The 15,023-nt window shown below is 40.9% G+C and overlaps 1 protein-coding gene across 3 annotated transcripts in view; it reads left to right on the top strand.

Annotated features, from left to right (window-relative positions):
- LOC309561575 (bifunctional heparan sulfate N-deacetylase/N-sulfotransferase 4-like) overlaps positions 1–15,023 on the top strand; it is a 565,820-nt gene that overhangs the window by 62,900 nt on the left and 487,897 nt on the right. The gene's annotated exons all lie outside the window — the stretch shown is intronic.

The following is a 15,023-nucleotide window of genomic DNA, read 5'->3' as shown; positions in this document are numbered from 1 at the left end:
CACTGGAAGCATTGGGAGTCAACTCCAATGGTAACAGTGACAATGTTGCTCCTGTTAAAACAACAACAATGGAGGTAGTGGATGGTGACATTGGATATTCTAACTTTAGAGGCACTCTAGCTCAACTCTAGCCAAAACATTTTTTTTTTTTTTTTTACTGGGGCCTTACTTACACAGGATGTGACTCCCTCTTGTTAAAATTGAGCAGTCACCATAGCTCATGGGTAGGCAGCCTTGGCTCTCCAGCTGTTGTAGTACTGCAAGTCCCATAAGGCACTGCAAGACTCTGACAGCCACAGGAATGCCTCCCCAAGGCAGAGGCATGATGGGATTTGTAGTTTCAGCACAGCCGGAGAACCAAGGTAGCCTACCCCTGCCATAGCTGTTAAGCTGTGCTTTGCAATAGTGTCACTTGGACTTTAAAAGGGGATTTGTATGGGAAAAAAGTAAAAAAAAAAAGAGCAGGTTTTACTGCACAATAGAGCAACACATGGCAGTTTACCATGGTTTGGTGCACTGTGGTGACATTTATTTTGAATGGCATCCCAAAGTAACGTTATGGTAATGTGAAATGCACCCACACTGCAATGCACTGTAACAGACATATGTGTTGTAGTGCACTGCATTAAACAACTGTGTGTCCATTATTTAGTGGGTTAAGGCGCACTGTCAGTCCATTCAAAAGAAATGAGTTTCCTTAAAGGATATAAAAACCGTATAGCTAAAACTTTTTTTTTTTAGTTTTTGGCAAAGCAGGGAGGCGTTAGAACCCCTGTCAAGTGTTTAATGTGGTCTTTGTCCCTGTTGGGTAGATTCAACCTCTCTACTTGTCATGTTGGCTATTGCCAGAAAAACAGAAAATTATATTAGATACAAAATGTTGGAGTTGTCACCAAAGCAGGAGTAGAGGGGGACAACTGTGTGAGAGGGGAATTCTTCTCACTTTTTAGAGATTTACTCTTACGTCCTGTTTTATCTCCATGGCAGAAAGTAAAAAGAAATCTCCTCCACTGGACAAACTGGCAGGAGTTTTAACCCTAACATACCTAATCTAAAAATGAAAAAAATCCAGTTTTGATTATCTATGCACTTTTATATATTGCAGCTTACTATTTGGATGTGGCTGCATTCATTTTCACTTTTCAGGCTAAGAACATTTTTAGCAATAAAATGTGTTGATTTTGCCTGAAATACAGTTTCATTGTCACTTTCCACAAGTTTAAAAGAAAGCCCAAAGAATCTCGTCTTTATTATGTAAGCTGCTGGTCACATCAATCCATCATGTAATGGAGATGAACGAAGGAGTGCATGTTAAAGTCCAGCCTGTATAGGTACACTGAAGAAAAGATTGCAGACATTAAAGAGGAAGTAAAAATGTGAAAAATAAAAACCTGTAAAGACAAAGGCATAATGAGCTAGCATCACATACTAGCTCATTATGAAATACTTACCTTAGAACGAAGCCCCCGAAGTTCTGCCCACTCAGGGACAGGACGGCCGACATGTTCGGCCGTCCTGCTTCCTGGTTCGCGTCCTCCGGCCATCTGATTGGCTGGAGGCGCGATTACATCACTCCCGCGCATGCACGCGGGAGCCGCCATCCACGGCACAGGGCTCTGAAGGAACGGCACGGTGGCCGTTCCTTCAGAGCGCATGCGCCGATGATTTCATTGGCTGCATGCAGAGTAAATATCTCCTAAACGGTGCACGTTTAGGAGATATTTATAGCACCTATAGGTAAGCCTTAATACAGGCTTACCTATAGATAAAAGTATTTAAAGTGGGTTTACAACCACTTTAAAGTAGTTGTAAACACTTACATATTGTATACACACTGAAGTGACTAGGCTAAGGTGATACATATAGATGAAGAAAGTCCTTCTAAATTAGCTGTACCTATTTATCTGTGGCCTTCTCTCTTCTCTCAAGCCTCCTAAAGCAGACACATCTAAGACTATTTCTGAGCTTTTAGAAGACAGAGATGGGAACCTGAAATCACACACTGCATAACACACAGCACAAAGCTGAGTGTAATCTGAGGCCTGAGTGGAGGAAATGGGCACACACTAAACACCATTGTAAAGGAAAGCACGCACTGTTGAGTGTTCAAGGAGAGGCGGGGCAATGTCCCGGGATTGCCTGTTGTCAAAATTAATTGTCAGAAGTGGCTCAAGCAGATAGCAGAGTAAGGAGAAAGCAGACAGAAATCACACTAGATGCTTTGGATTGAGGCAAGTATAGAAGGATATGCTTTGTTTGTTTTTCATATCAGGGGTTTACAACCACTTTAATCCCTTGGAGCCAGTGCCTGCCAGCCTTTTAAAGGATTAGAATGATGTTAGGCAGGGCTTATGGTCATGTGACCATCATGATTGGCTCTCATGGCAGTCACATGATTGGAAAGCTTGCGATCGGGAAATTTTCATTGCCTCCGGTAACTGTGCCAGGAGCTCTCTATTTGCACTAATGCACGGAAATATGTGACCGCTCTGCACCAAGGCCCATCCACCAAGATGCCGCCCATTTGCATGCACTCCGCCCCAAGAGGTGAAGGAATAGGTTGTGTGTTACATCCAAGGACGTGTAAGCTGAAATATATAACATTTTTGTTTTTTTAGGTTTGAATACATTTTAATGCAGTGCGATTTCACTCATATGCCTTACCACAACTCATAGTATAAAGGGGACCCAATAGTTTTGTTTCCATGATATGATCATTCCACAGTTGTAAACCACAAGGCTTCTTTACTACAGACTGCACCCTAATCACAAATGTTACATCCTTACCCTTATTTTCCTAAATCTTTTTTATTTTTTATTTTCACATGTTGGACATATGATAAATCATAAATGGCAGACTATTGTAGCAAAATGTTTCCACTGGATTTATGAAAAGCAATCATCTTGACTTCTTAGCCTATAATATAATGCAATATAATGCAAGGTAAATGTATACACTGTATTAAGTGGTGACATTCGGCAAGCCTAAATACTTTGTACATTTTGCTACTCGTTAGAAATATAATCCTACATTATCTTTGTAATACGGCATAGGCAAAGTAATGGTTTTAAATCTGCTTATTTTCTTTTTGGTTCATTTCAGTGTGAGCTAGCATTTGATAAAAAATAAAGCTGAATAAAATAAAACAGACAATAAAACAACCCAGTCATAAAGGCCAATGGAATAACGATATATAAGCATACACGTGTGCAAACATAAAAAGTTGTCATCAAAGAATTATTTTTACATTTGCATTTTCATGTAAACCAAAATCCAGAGTGAAATAAATTGAAATAATTCTACTTTAGGTAGATAATAGCGAACAGTCCTGCGAATGGAAAACTACAATGTCTGGCAGCCTTTGTGGCTGTCTGCTTGTAGTTCTAAATTAACTACTACGGTGCTGTTGAGTGATGTACGACCAGACAGCTTACCCACAGAGTCTGCAAGAGCCCTGCATTGCACCCATGGTCTGCTGATCATGGCTGCAATGCTTTCCAGGCCCGTAATAAAATAAAGAAATGCAGAAGTTTTGCAAAAAGTTGCAGTAAGTTGTGCAATTTTATATATATATATATATATATATATATATATATATATATACAGTATATATATTTTAAAAAGGTGAACTTACCATTTAAAGCTATTTATTGGAGTTTGTTACAGGCCACCCAGAGTTAATGAGGAGATGGAGACTCAGCTCCTTGCACAAATAAAACGTGAGAGAGACTGTGATAATAATGGGGGATTGGAAGTACCCTGAAAATGACTAGAGTGATGGCACTGCTGGAACAGTAAAAGGGCAGACATTTATAAACCTTTTGCAAGACAAATTAATGGTACAATTCAAAGGGGCCTGAACTAGAAATGATGCTCTGCTGGACCTAAGAATCTCAAACAGTGCAGAGCTCATTATTTATGTTAAAAAAAAAAAAAAAAATACCATGGTAGCAGTGGCCACAACATGGTTTCATTCAATGTTACCTTTAAATAACAAGCACATATTGGAAAGCTGTTTGTTGAAATGGTTCTAAAGACTCAAGATGTTTGACCTTCTGCTTCTGTCAATCACATTCAGTGAGCCAATGAGGAGAGAGTGGGGGGGGGGGGCAAGCCCCACTCTGTGTGTGAATAGACAATGTCCTTTCACAGGAGCACAGTCCAGGAGCGAGCCTATTCAAGTGCCCCCATATCGAGGCTTGCTATTGGGCACACTCAACAGGGGAAGAACCAGGACCACCAGCTAGGTACCCTAAAAAGCAAGGGATCGGGGCTGCTCTGTTCAAAACCAATGCACAGAGCAGGTAAGTATAACATGTTTTTTTTTTTAATTATTTCCTTTAGAGCTGGTTCACACTAATCCGACTCAAAGTCGCCCCGACTTCGGGCGACGAATGAAGTCGCCCGTGCAGCGTGACTTCAGCAAGGCTTGCAAAGACTTCTCATAATAGAAGTCAATGCAAGTCGCTCAGACTTTGCCAAAAAATAGTGCAGGAACCTTTTTCTAAGTCAGAGCGACTTGAGTCGCTCTTATTAGAACGGTTCCATTGCACAGCATTGGAAGCTACTTGTCAGGCGACCAAGTCGCCTGACAAGTCGGATCAGTGTGAATCGGGACTAAGAAGCACTTTATTCTATAATAAATAAATTTATACTATACATAAATGTCTGGGGGGGGGCTAGCTTTGATCCAGGAGGATGTACCTGTATGTTCTCTCAGTCGCACACCTCATGTACACCCTCTGGGACTTGCAGTAGCTTGATCTGTGATTGCTGTGTCCCTCAGCGGATCACAGATCAGGGTACAGGGCCAATGTCACTATCACAGTAGTAGTATCACACAGAGACTTTCATTCATGAAGTCTAAGTATACTACTATGATCAATGTTATTGGTCAGAGTGATCACATGGTGCAGGGCCAATAAAATTCAGTGAAAATGGTGGTGATACTGCACTGCTCTGGTGACAGTATATAAAAAACAGTATGGATTTTTTTTTTTACAATTCTTATTTTTACAATTTTTTTTACATGTGGAGGCATTGTATCGGCTCCTCACCACTTGCTTTAACCCCTTGGACCACACTCAAGCACCAACATTCACTTGAATGGGTTGCAATCAGTGGGCATACAGAGGGTATAACTCCTACCAGAGCTGCAAATCCAAGTATTGCAGCCATGGCATGTGTACACCCCAACTGTCGCCTTTACAGCTAAATGGGTAGAGTTTGAGAGGCAATAAAAGTACTGCCCAACCACAAGGTTTTACTGCCCCCCAATCTCACAAGTAAACAAGCCCTAGTATTGTGCAGCCAGTTACACTGTCGTGGATCACCACCACAACAATCAACGTTGACAGACCAGTATAGCTTAAATCAGTGTTCCTGATTGCCACCAGACCAGTGATAACATCCAAACTAGTCCTAGTGTCACCAGACCAGTGTATGCCAGTAACAGTGTTCCTTATCACCACCACACCAGTTGCAGTGTCACCAGACTAGTGTAAGTCAGCAACAATGTCTCTTATTGCCACCACACCACTGCCATACCACTGCTGACACTACAATAAGCTATATTCCCCGACCACTCCTATAGACTATAGATTCAGTCATTACAGTACATTGGTTTTAACGCAATTGGTTGATTTGTATGATACACAAGATACAATGTCTGGTACATAATCAGTCCAAACTGTGAAAAAGTCTCAGACATGTGGTATAACCATACTCAGGAGTAGCAGCAAGTGTTTCGGGGTCATATTCCAAGTATGCACTTGTCGTGTGTGTAAAATATTTTATTAAATTGACAACTTTGTATGAAATAATAATTTTATTTTCCCTCTTCATTTTCCATTAAGTTTTCAAAAGACTCACCATGACTCTTAAAAATAGCTTGGGTGTTTACTGTGAGCATTTTGTGGGTGTTTTCACTGTCCTGGTGCTCCAGTTCCTCCAAAAATATGATAAATAGTCAAGAAATTAGGTGTGTAATATATGCCCCTGGAACACCCTTTTTTGGGTATGAATGGTGGGTACGGCATGACAAACAGTTTTTTATACATTTTATTATGACATGTTAATCACCACTGATACAGCCAGTACTTTTAGAAAATCACTTATTTTTTTATTTTTTTTATTGAGTTTTCTTGTATGAAGTTAAAAGTTTAATGTGTTTTTTGTATAAATATACTCTTTTAACTGGAAGGAACAACTTCTGATAAGTCTACATGGTGGCATAACAGACACTATAAAGATAAAAAAAAACTCTCCAAGAAAAAAAGGTAATAGAAAAGTATGTCTTTAAACAGATATAAGAAAAGTCACGGAAATGGGAATTATGGTAGCATGTAGTCTGTAAGAAGCCCGAGCCTAGAAAATTTAACTTTCAGCAAGACTTTTCTTGAGTCATTGCCCTTTGTCAGGTGTGTGAATTTTGCCAATTCAAATGCAATGAAGATATTCAACAAAGAGTGATGCAAGCACAAGCTTGCACCATTCTTCTAAACATAAAAAATGGAGCAGATGCTGCTCCTAATTAACAAAACAGGCACCTCTTTTTATTAGGAACAATCAGTTCTCTGTTCTGCCAAGTCTGAGATCTCTCCTCTCTGATATGATCCATTATCATTTCTTTTAATAGTTTACATACTATCAATGTTAGGTTGACTGGTCTGCAGTTTCCAGGTATATATATTGGCCCTTTTTTGAATATTGGTACCACTTTTGCTTTTCACCTATCTGTCAGTATCATTCCAGTCAGTAAACTGTCCTTAAAATCTTACTAAGCCCACAACAGTAAAATCAGAGTGTTTATGCAGTAAAGAATGTCTGTTATACTCACTGTGGAACCTAAGGGGTTGTGTAAAAAGGCTACTTGATCCTGTATTCACAGATAGGGCTGCTTGATCCTGTATGCACAGATCCTCCTCTTCTTCCACTGACTCCAAAACATGTCCGAATAAGACAGAGCCTTTGGAGTCAGGCTGCGCATGCTCAGTTTGGTGTGTATTGCTAGAGAGGTTATTTTTTTTTTTTATTGGGAGAATGCATGTGATCAGCACAGGGCCAATCAGCACTGTCTATACATGTCCAGACAGAGGGTCTTGAGCCTGATAGGACAGCTCAGTGCAGTATGAAAACTCCTCCTACAAGCTTAACCAGGAACGGATAGAAGTCACAAGACTGCTATATACTGCTGATGAACAAAAGGTATTTAGCAGGTTATATTTACTAAATGAATTGTATTTCCATGTTCTGTGTACTGTGGGAGAACAGATATAATGCATGCAGGGTCCTGGGTTTGGTAACACTTTAAACCATAGGAACAGTGGTCTGTCTGTGACATGGTTAGGTTCTTTGAGGACTCTCGGATGGTAAATTATTCACATAAAGTTATTCTAATCTTTTTTGAGCGCTGGTTTCTGTCAGCCACATTCTGTATACTGTTAATAGCAATAATGTCTTGTTTATTATATTCCTCAGTACAGTTGCCTTTATCCTTTCATTTGCATCTAATGTCCCCTGAGCACATTTTATGGGGCCAATAAGTTCTGACCTAGATTTTTTACTAATAATATTTTTGAAAAAATGTGTGGGATTTTTTTTTTTTTTTACTTTCCTCTGCAAGATGTCTTCCACAAACTATTTTAACTGCCCTGATCAAGCTTTTGCATTTCTTATTGCATTTTCTGCATTCTTTGCAGTCTTGTAGTCTTGGAATGCTGATGGTGACCCTTTGGTCTTATATTTTTTAAAGGGCAGCTTTTTCTCATTATTATACCTTTTTACCTTGTTTTTATTTTTCTGAACATCTTTAACCACTTGCCGACTTGAGGGTACTGCGGCAAAGTGGCTCGTTATCGTCCAGCGACATAGACCTAGGTCCAAGGTCTTGAAAACGTCAATTCTGATGAAACGTACGTCGGTCGCGGCGTGCTGACGTCACCAACACGAGACGGAGGACGGGTGGTAAGAGCCGACCGTCCGGCGGCTCTATTACATCGCTTTTATCCTTTGCTGTTTGTAAGTGTTACTCTTTTTATGCTGAATAAATGTTTATGGTTTTACACTATGGGGCATTTTATTTCTTATATGTGACCATATGACTTGACGCCTCTGGGAAATCCTTGGATACAATATCTTCTCTCAGTTGGGACCTGTATATTCTATGCTCCTGAGGGGATTAATATCTGCTGTCTGCATCTCATTGAGTGTATATCTGTGGGGACCTGTACAATCCATGCTCCTAAGGGGATCAACACCTGCTGTCTGCACTTTATAAGTGTGCATCTGGTAAGCAGTTGTATATGTTGGTGGTGGTCACGGCTTTGGATTGAAGTTTGTTATTCCTGTGGCTATCTCTTATAAGTGAATCGGTATCCGTTATTTGACACCCAATTCTATACATCTGGTAAGCAGTTTGTATATGTGGGTGGAGGTCACGCTTAGGACTGATGTCTGACACACATCTGGATCTATATCTTTCTTTTGCTACACATATATGTGTGTCTGGTAAGCAGTTTGTGGTGTTGGTGGAGGTTACTGTCTTTCACTTTAGCACTCAATTTCCAATCTGTAGGGTGGACTACACATATAGGTGGCAATATATGTGGTACGTGCACCTTCTTATTTAAATACAGTATCACGCTATGAGTTTCCATATTTTTTACATGCACATGTTTGACACCTACTGAGTGCATCGTGTCATCTAAGGCCGGAATTCATCCTTAGGGTCCTTTCACACAGCCGCTCCGCTTGTCCGCAAATCATCCTATTTTTTTGCGGATGATTTGCGGACATAATGTAAGTGAATGGCACTGCGGATGTCAGCGGAATACCATCCGCTGACATCCGATTTTCCTCCTTTCAGTTCTGTTCCGTTTTTTGGAATGGAACAGAACCCTATTTTTTCATCCATGTAAAAAAACGGAAAGGAAGGAAAATCGGATGTCAGCGGTGTCATCCCCTGACATCCGCAATGCCATATACTTACATTATGTCCGCATATCATCCGCAAACGGATGGCATGATATGCGGGCACACGGAGCGGATGACACAAATGTCATCCGCTCCGTGAAAAAAAAAAAAAGTCCCGCAGCGGACTAAAGCAGCGGAGCGGCCGTGTGAAAGAAGCCTAAGTGCCTTCCTCAATCCTTGGTCATACTGTGTATCTGGAGAATATACATCATAAATCAGGCGTTTGATTCAGATTTTTCTGGTAAGCAGTTTGTGCACATTAGTGATAATCCCTGTATTGAAGAGCGACACTTCAGTTTGGATGCACTTATCTTATACGGACTATTTGGACACCTTAAGTCAAGAATTTCTACTATTCTATTCTTCATAAATTTTTCATTAATTTACTAATAGGACTTTATATGGACTATTGCACCTAATATTATTTATTAATTTAAATTTTTAGCGCAGCTTTGTTTATATTATTTCTTTTGGATGTATGTCACACATTAAGTTGCTGCTTTGATCCACTATTATCTAGCGTGGTTACCCCCCCCCCCCCCCCACACACACACACACACATTGAGGGTAGAGGAATGGTTATTTTAGAGGCTGGTGTATGATTTTTGTTTGCTATTGTCCCAACCTTCTGAAGGTGAAGTAAATCCCTGACTCAGAATTCCTTAGTCCCTCAATCCTCTCAAAATGTTTTTCTTTTCTCTCTTAAAGTGTCTTTTAAGGCTGAAGTTTTTTTTTTACCTTAATGCATTCTCTGCATACTGAGTGCAGCTCCCACTCCTTATACTTCCCTGAGCCGGATCTCGATCCAGAGCCATGCACAAGAGCAGAAGCTCTCTCCGCTCTCTCCCTCCTCATAGGCTCAGAGACAGCAGCAAAAATCCATTGACTCCCACTGCTGTCAATCACAGCCAGTGAGAACTGAGCAGGGGACGGGGTGCTCTATGTGTTAATGAACACACAGAGCATGGCTCAAAAGTGAGCCACCAAAAGTGCCCCCATAGCAACTGGCTAACTATGGTTGGCACTCGGCAGGGGGGAAAAGCCAGGAGCTCCTGAGGGGAACCCAAGGAGAGGAAGCTCAGGGCTTTTCAATGCAATACCATTGCACAATGCAAGTAAATATGATATGCTTGTCATTAAAAAAAAAAATAAAAGGTTTTCAATCACTTTATCATTGGTAATGACAAAGCCAGGGAATGATGATGAGCTTAAGCAAATCACGTGAAGAGACAAGACATTCTTAGTGTATTTATTTTTATCACTGATCTATTCACAATTACATATACAAGTAAAATTATCTTAAATGTAATAAGCTTACAAAAACATCTGGAAACATTTCAGTATTAATTATTAATGCAATTGAATATGGCCTTCGGCGCAAGAATCCTCCTTGAGAACAAGCAATTATTGAATCAAATTGATTTATTCAGATACTGAAATCAAAATGTAAGTAACGTGAACTAAATATGCCTCAGAAAAAAGTAACATTTACCAAGGTTGTACATTCAGATGAAGGATATGCATTACATTTGAAATATATAATAAGAATGGCATTTCAAAAGGATCAGTCTTGTTGCCCTAAATTGTGTAAGTTTAAAAAAAAAATGTTGATGCAGAACTAATGGTCTTGTATGACAGTGTAAATAGCACACATTTCTAAGTTTACCAACTAGTGAAAAGACAATAAATTTAAAAAGACAGAAAAAATGTGACAACCCAATTTTCCCACTTATGCCAGCCTAACACCCTAGCTGTACAAGCTTGTGAGTGCCTGTAACGCTCTGGGTTCTTAGTTCAATGGGGCTGGATCTACAGCTGCAGAATTCCACTCAGTAGTCTTGTAGAGATATGTTAAATCACCTGATCCAACTCTCTTGACTCATCACAGTGGTTCAGCCTGATTCAGTATGCACATATACACACACTCAGTTAGTGATGTTATAAGAGTGATAAGTAGTTATGCAAGTAGCAGTGGTATGATACACTGAAGGTATAGGCTTTGAGGAGTGATAGTAGATGATGATAGGTAGAAGTAATAATTACACAGGTATGTTAGTCTCTTTGTAGGTGTGTGGAGGTAGTTTGGTAACTGATGCGAGAATCAGATATAGCTGGTAACCGATGTGAGAATCGGATAGGGCTGGTAACTGATGTGAGAATCAGCTAGGCTGGTAACCGATGTGAGAATCGGATAGGCTGGTAACCGATGTGAGAATCGGATAGGCTGGTAACCGATGTGAGAATCAGATAGGCTTTTGAGGAGTGATAGTATTTGATGATAGGTAGTAATGACAAGAGCTAGCAAACTAGTACACTCAACAGGTGGTAGGTAATAGCAGGCAAGATGTACAAGCAAGTTCAGCAATGCAGGTTTTAGGTAGTGGTGAGCAGTATGTACAAGAGCTAGCAATCTAGTATAATCAACAGGTGATAGATAATAGCAAGCAAGATATACAGGTATTGCTAAGCTTAGTTCGGTAATGCAGGTTGTAACAAATAATAGGCACAAGAGCTAGCGATCTAGGTTTAGAAATGCAGATGGTAGATACTGGAGAGCATGTATCCTAGAGCTAGCAATAGTTCTTATAATGCAGGTATAGATAGCAAGCGTTGTTGATAAGAGGGTGTCCCCTGTGGGGTACTTATCAATAGCCAGTAGTGAGGGAGTGTAGGACAAGGTAGCGAGGCTCCGGTCAATCCAGGTATAGGGTATGTAGCTGGAAGATTCGGCAGCGTCAGGTTAGGCAGGTATCAGGAGCGGTTGCACGAACAATGTGTGAGTGCAGACTGTCAGTTGAAATAGCCGCTCAGTGCGGCGCCTGATGATGACGTCAGCACTGTTAAAGGAATACACACCTATATGCGTTCCACCTACCTGAGTGGTGGAACGCAACCCGGAAGTGAGGAGATAGAAAGGCACTGAGAGTGCCAGGATCTTACAGTGCCCTGTGTTTCATATTTGTTAGCTTTTTTTTTTTTTTTTGAGAATAGGTGCAGATAATCCCCCCTTTCAGGTTATCTCTTGTGTCTGCCCCTACCTACCTCCCAGTACCACCCCTTTTAGAGAATACAAACCCATTTTGTGGTGTGCTATAAATGCTATTGTATGATATGTGTTATTGATAACAAGAAAAGCAGAAAAATAGATCCCCTATAGGGAGAAACATAGAGCCCCCCCCCCCCAGTAATAATACACAAACCAGCAATAATAGTCCTCCCAGCAATATCAGAACCCCCAGCAACAATAGATCCCCCACCAGCAACATTAGACCCCCTCCAGCAACAAAAGCTCTCCTTGCAGCCAGCATCAATGGAACCTCCATCAGACAGCAACAGTAGACCCCTCCCTCAACATAACATCCCTCCAAGCAACAATTGACCCCCCCCTCCGGCAACATATGACCACCCAAAAAAATAGATTCTCCACTATCAAAAATAGATGTCCCCAGCAACAATGGACCCACTTGCAGCTCTAGATCCCCCAACACATCCCAGCTCCCCTTGCCATTACATACATTTAGTAGCATTCCCCACGTTCCCATTGAGAAAAAAAAAAAAAAGCTCTGGTGTTAACTAATCAGAATTAATTCAGTTAAAGTCAAATTGGTATAATTTGCATTCTAAGTGATTGCTTTGGGCTTTAGTGCTTTAGTACTTTAAGTGACCATGACAATACAAAGTATCTTGTATACAATGTCCAGGTTAAGTAAGAACAGGCTGTTTAATAACCTTGCCAGTGTCCTATGTGTTGAATTGCTACCTTTTTGCAGTTCCACTTCTGGTTGTGCTTAATATATACTCCTGTTCTGTATGCTGTTGTTTCTCCCATTGTCTCAACTGTGGCATGGGAAACAGGTGTAGGAAATCTGTGTACCTAACTAAATATAGCAAATGTTGTTAGGATGTAGCCAGCCTGCACTATTTTTTACCTTTTTTGGGCTCTGCAGGTCTTGCCTAAGCTCAGTTGGTTGATTGCTTCTGCCTGTTTGTGGGCTATGTGCAGCGTTGTGTTGGAGGCAGAGAACACAGAGAGTCCAAGGTTGGCAATAGCTATATATTGTAGAAAAGTTAACCAAAACTCAAAGGCCCAGCGAGGAAGCACACCCGACCAGGTCACTTAAAACTGTGACAGCGGTGGAACAGAGGTTTGAAGGATGGAAGATGCAGACAGCATCTGCCACTAGGAGGGGAATGAGGCCTGGCCAGTCCACACCAAAATAAAAGGCTTCCTAGAAGAGGTAGACGTAGTACCTACACTGTGCCTATTCCTCGGGAACCTTCCCCTGTCTCTAAGCACTGTCCCTGCCACACAGGGAACCTTTCACTACACTAGCCACTTGCATAAAGTGCTCCAAGCCTGGGAGTCAGAGTCTCAAATAGACTCTATCTTACCAAAAATGGCTGCCAGAGTCACATGGGGACTCCTTATTCAATTGGATAGCAGCACCCTTGTGATCGAGGAAATCATAGAGAAACCAAGTTCCCCGGACTTCCTCCCACTATTGTATTGATGCTGTGGTTGAGCGCCACCTGCAGTGGAGAATACAGACTGCACCTGCCTACATATTAGTGTGAGGGAGGTTCCCATAATTAGGATGACAAGGACAATCATTGAATTATACAATTGTGTCTGACTTAACCAACCCTTGCTCAGAGGTATGATTTGGGAGATGATAAATATTTGTGACATCTTTGCAGTGTTTTCTACCCCCTGGGCTTCTGCCTGATGGGTTTTTTGGTTTAACAGGATCTCCATAATGTCCTTTCTTTGGTCTGAGGCATATGCTGGAAGTTTAACACTTTAGCTACAGAGGGAGCTGGGCAAAATAATGACTGCATGGAAGGAGCATCTGTAGGGAATTTTCTTTGCTTATAGTGTCATAGCGGAGCTATGGAGCAGTTATTATATTGGCTTTGCAAGAAGGATTCCTTGCCCACCAATCAAGGCGTTTTTCATTGCTATCAGAGATTTAGGAGTGAATTTATTAAGAAAGACAGATCCACTGAAATTTAAAGGAAATTCTGTGACTGTTCTAATAAGGTTATAGATTAATCTGGCTACTCTCACAGGGCCAGCAAATACCAAGAGGCGCTCTTAAAGAGTTTACCACTCTTAGGCTCTTTGGAGTACCTTCCATCTCTGTCTCCTGGTATTGAGTTCTGCAATACATTGTAAAAAGATTAAATTGACTGGTGCCTGACTTATTTTCCCCATCCCTACCATACATCAAGACCATACCCTGGCATTGAGATGTTAGCCCACTGAAAAACTTAAAGACCTCATCCACTACCCAGGAGTAGAACAGCAAATAATTGGTGTTTCAATACACCAGAAATAAAGGTAAAGAGGTTGCTCCTTTAAAGTCTGGGCATTGTGTACAAGTGACGCCATGGTGACAGGGTCACTTTAAGAGTTTTCACTTCAAAAAATGACTGCTGTTGCTAAGGCTTTACTTTAAAGTGTTACTAAACCCAGGACCCTGCATCCACTATATCTGATCTCCCACAGTACACAGAACACGGAAATGCAATTATTTTAGTAAATATAAACTACTAAATACCTTTTCATCAGCAGTATATAGCAGTCTTGTGACTTCTTTCAGTGTCCAGCCAAGCACGGGTTAAAGCTTGTAGGAGTAGTTTTCATTTTTTTCTGACTGTCCAATGAGGCTGCATGACCCCTGACCCTTTGTCTAGAGAGTGCCGATTGGTCCTGTGCCGATCACATGTACCCTCCCAAAAAGAGAAAAACAACTCTCTAGTAATACACACCAAACTGAGCATGTGCGGAGTGCCCCCAAGACTCTACTATCAGAAGATGGATTAGGGACTGTGGAAGAAGGGGAGGATCAGAGGAGCCTTTTTACACAATGCAGAGGATTAACCCCTTAGGTTCCACAGTGAGTAAAACAAGTATGCTTTACTGTATATACAGACTAATTTTACTGTTGTGGGTTTAGTAACACTTTAAATAAGTAAATATTTAACAGCAATTTGCAAAATTACAAAGGTTTTAAAAGGCCCCCAGCAATTTCCAAACTACTGGCAT

Source organism: Pelophylax lessonae, assembly GCF_965119305.1.
Source record: "Pelophylax lessonae genome assembly, chromosome: 1".
NCBI lineage: Eukaryota > Metazoa > Chordata > Amphibia > Anura > Ranidae > Pelophylax > Pelophylax lessonae.
The sequence above is the reverse complement of the archived record's forward strand: the minus strand, read 5'-3'. Positions and strand labels throughout refer to the sequence as shown.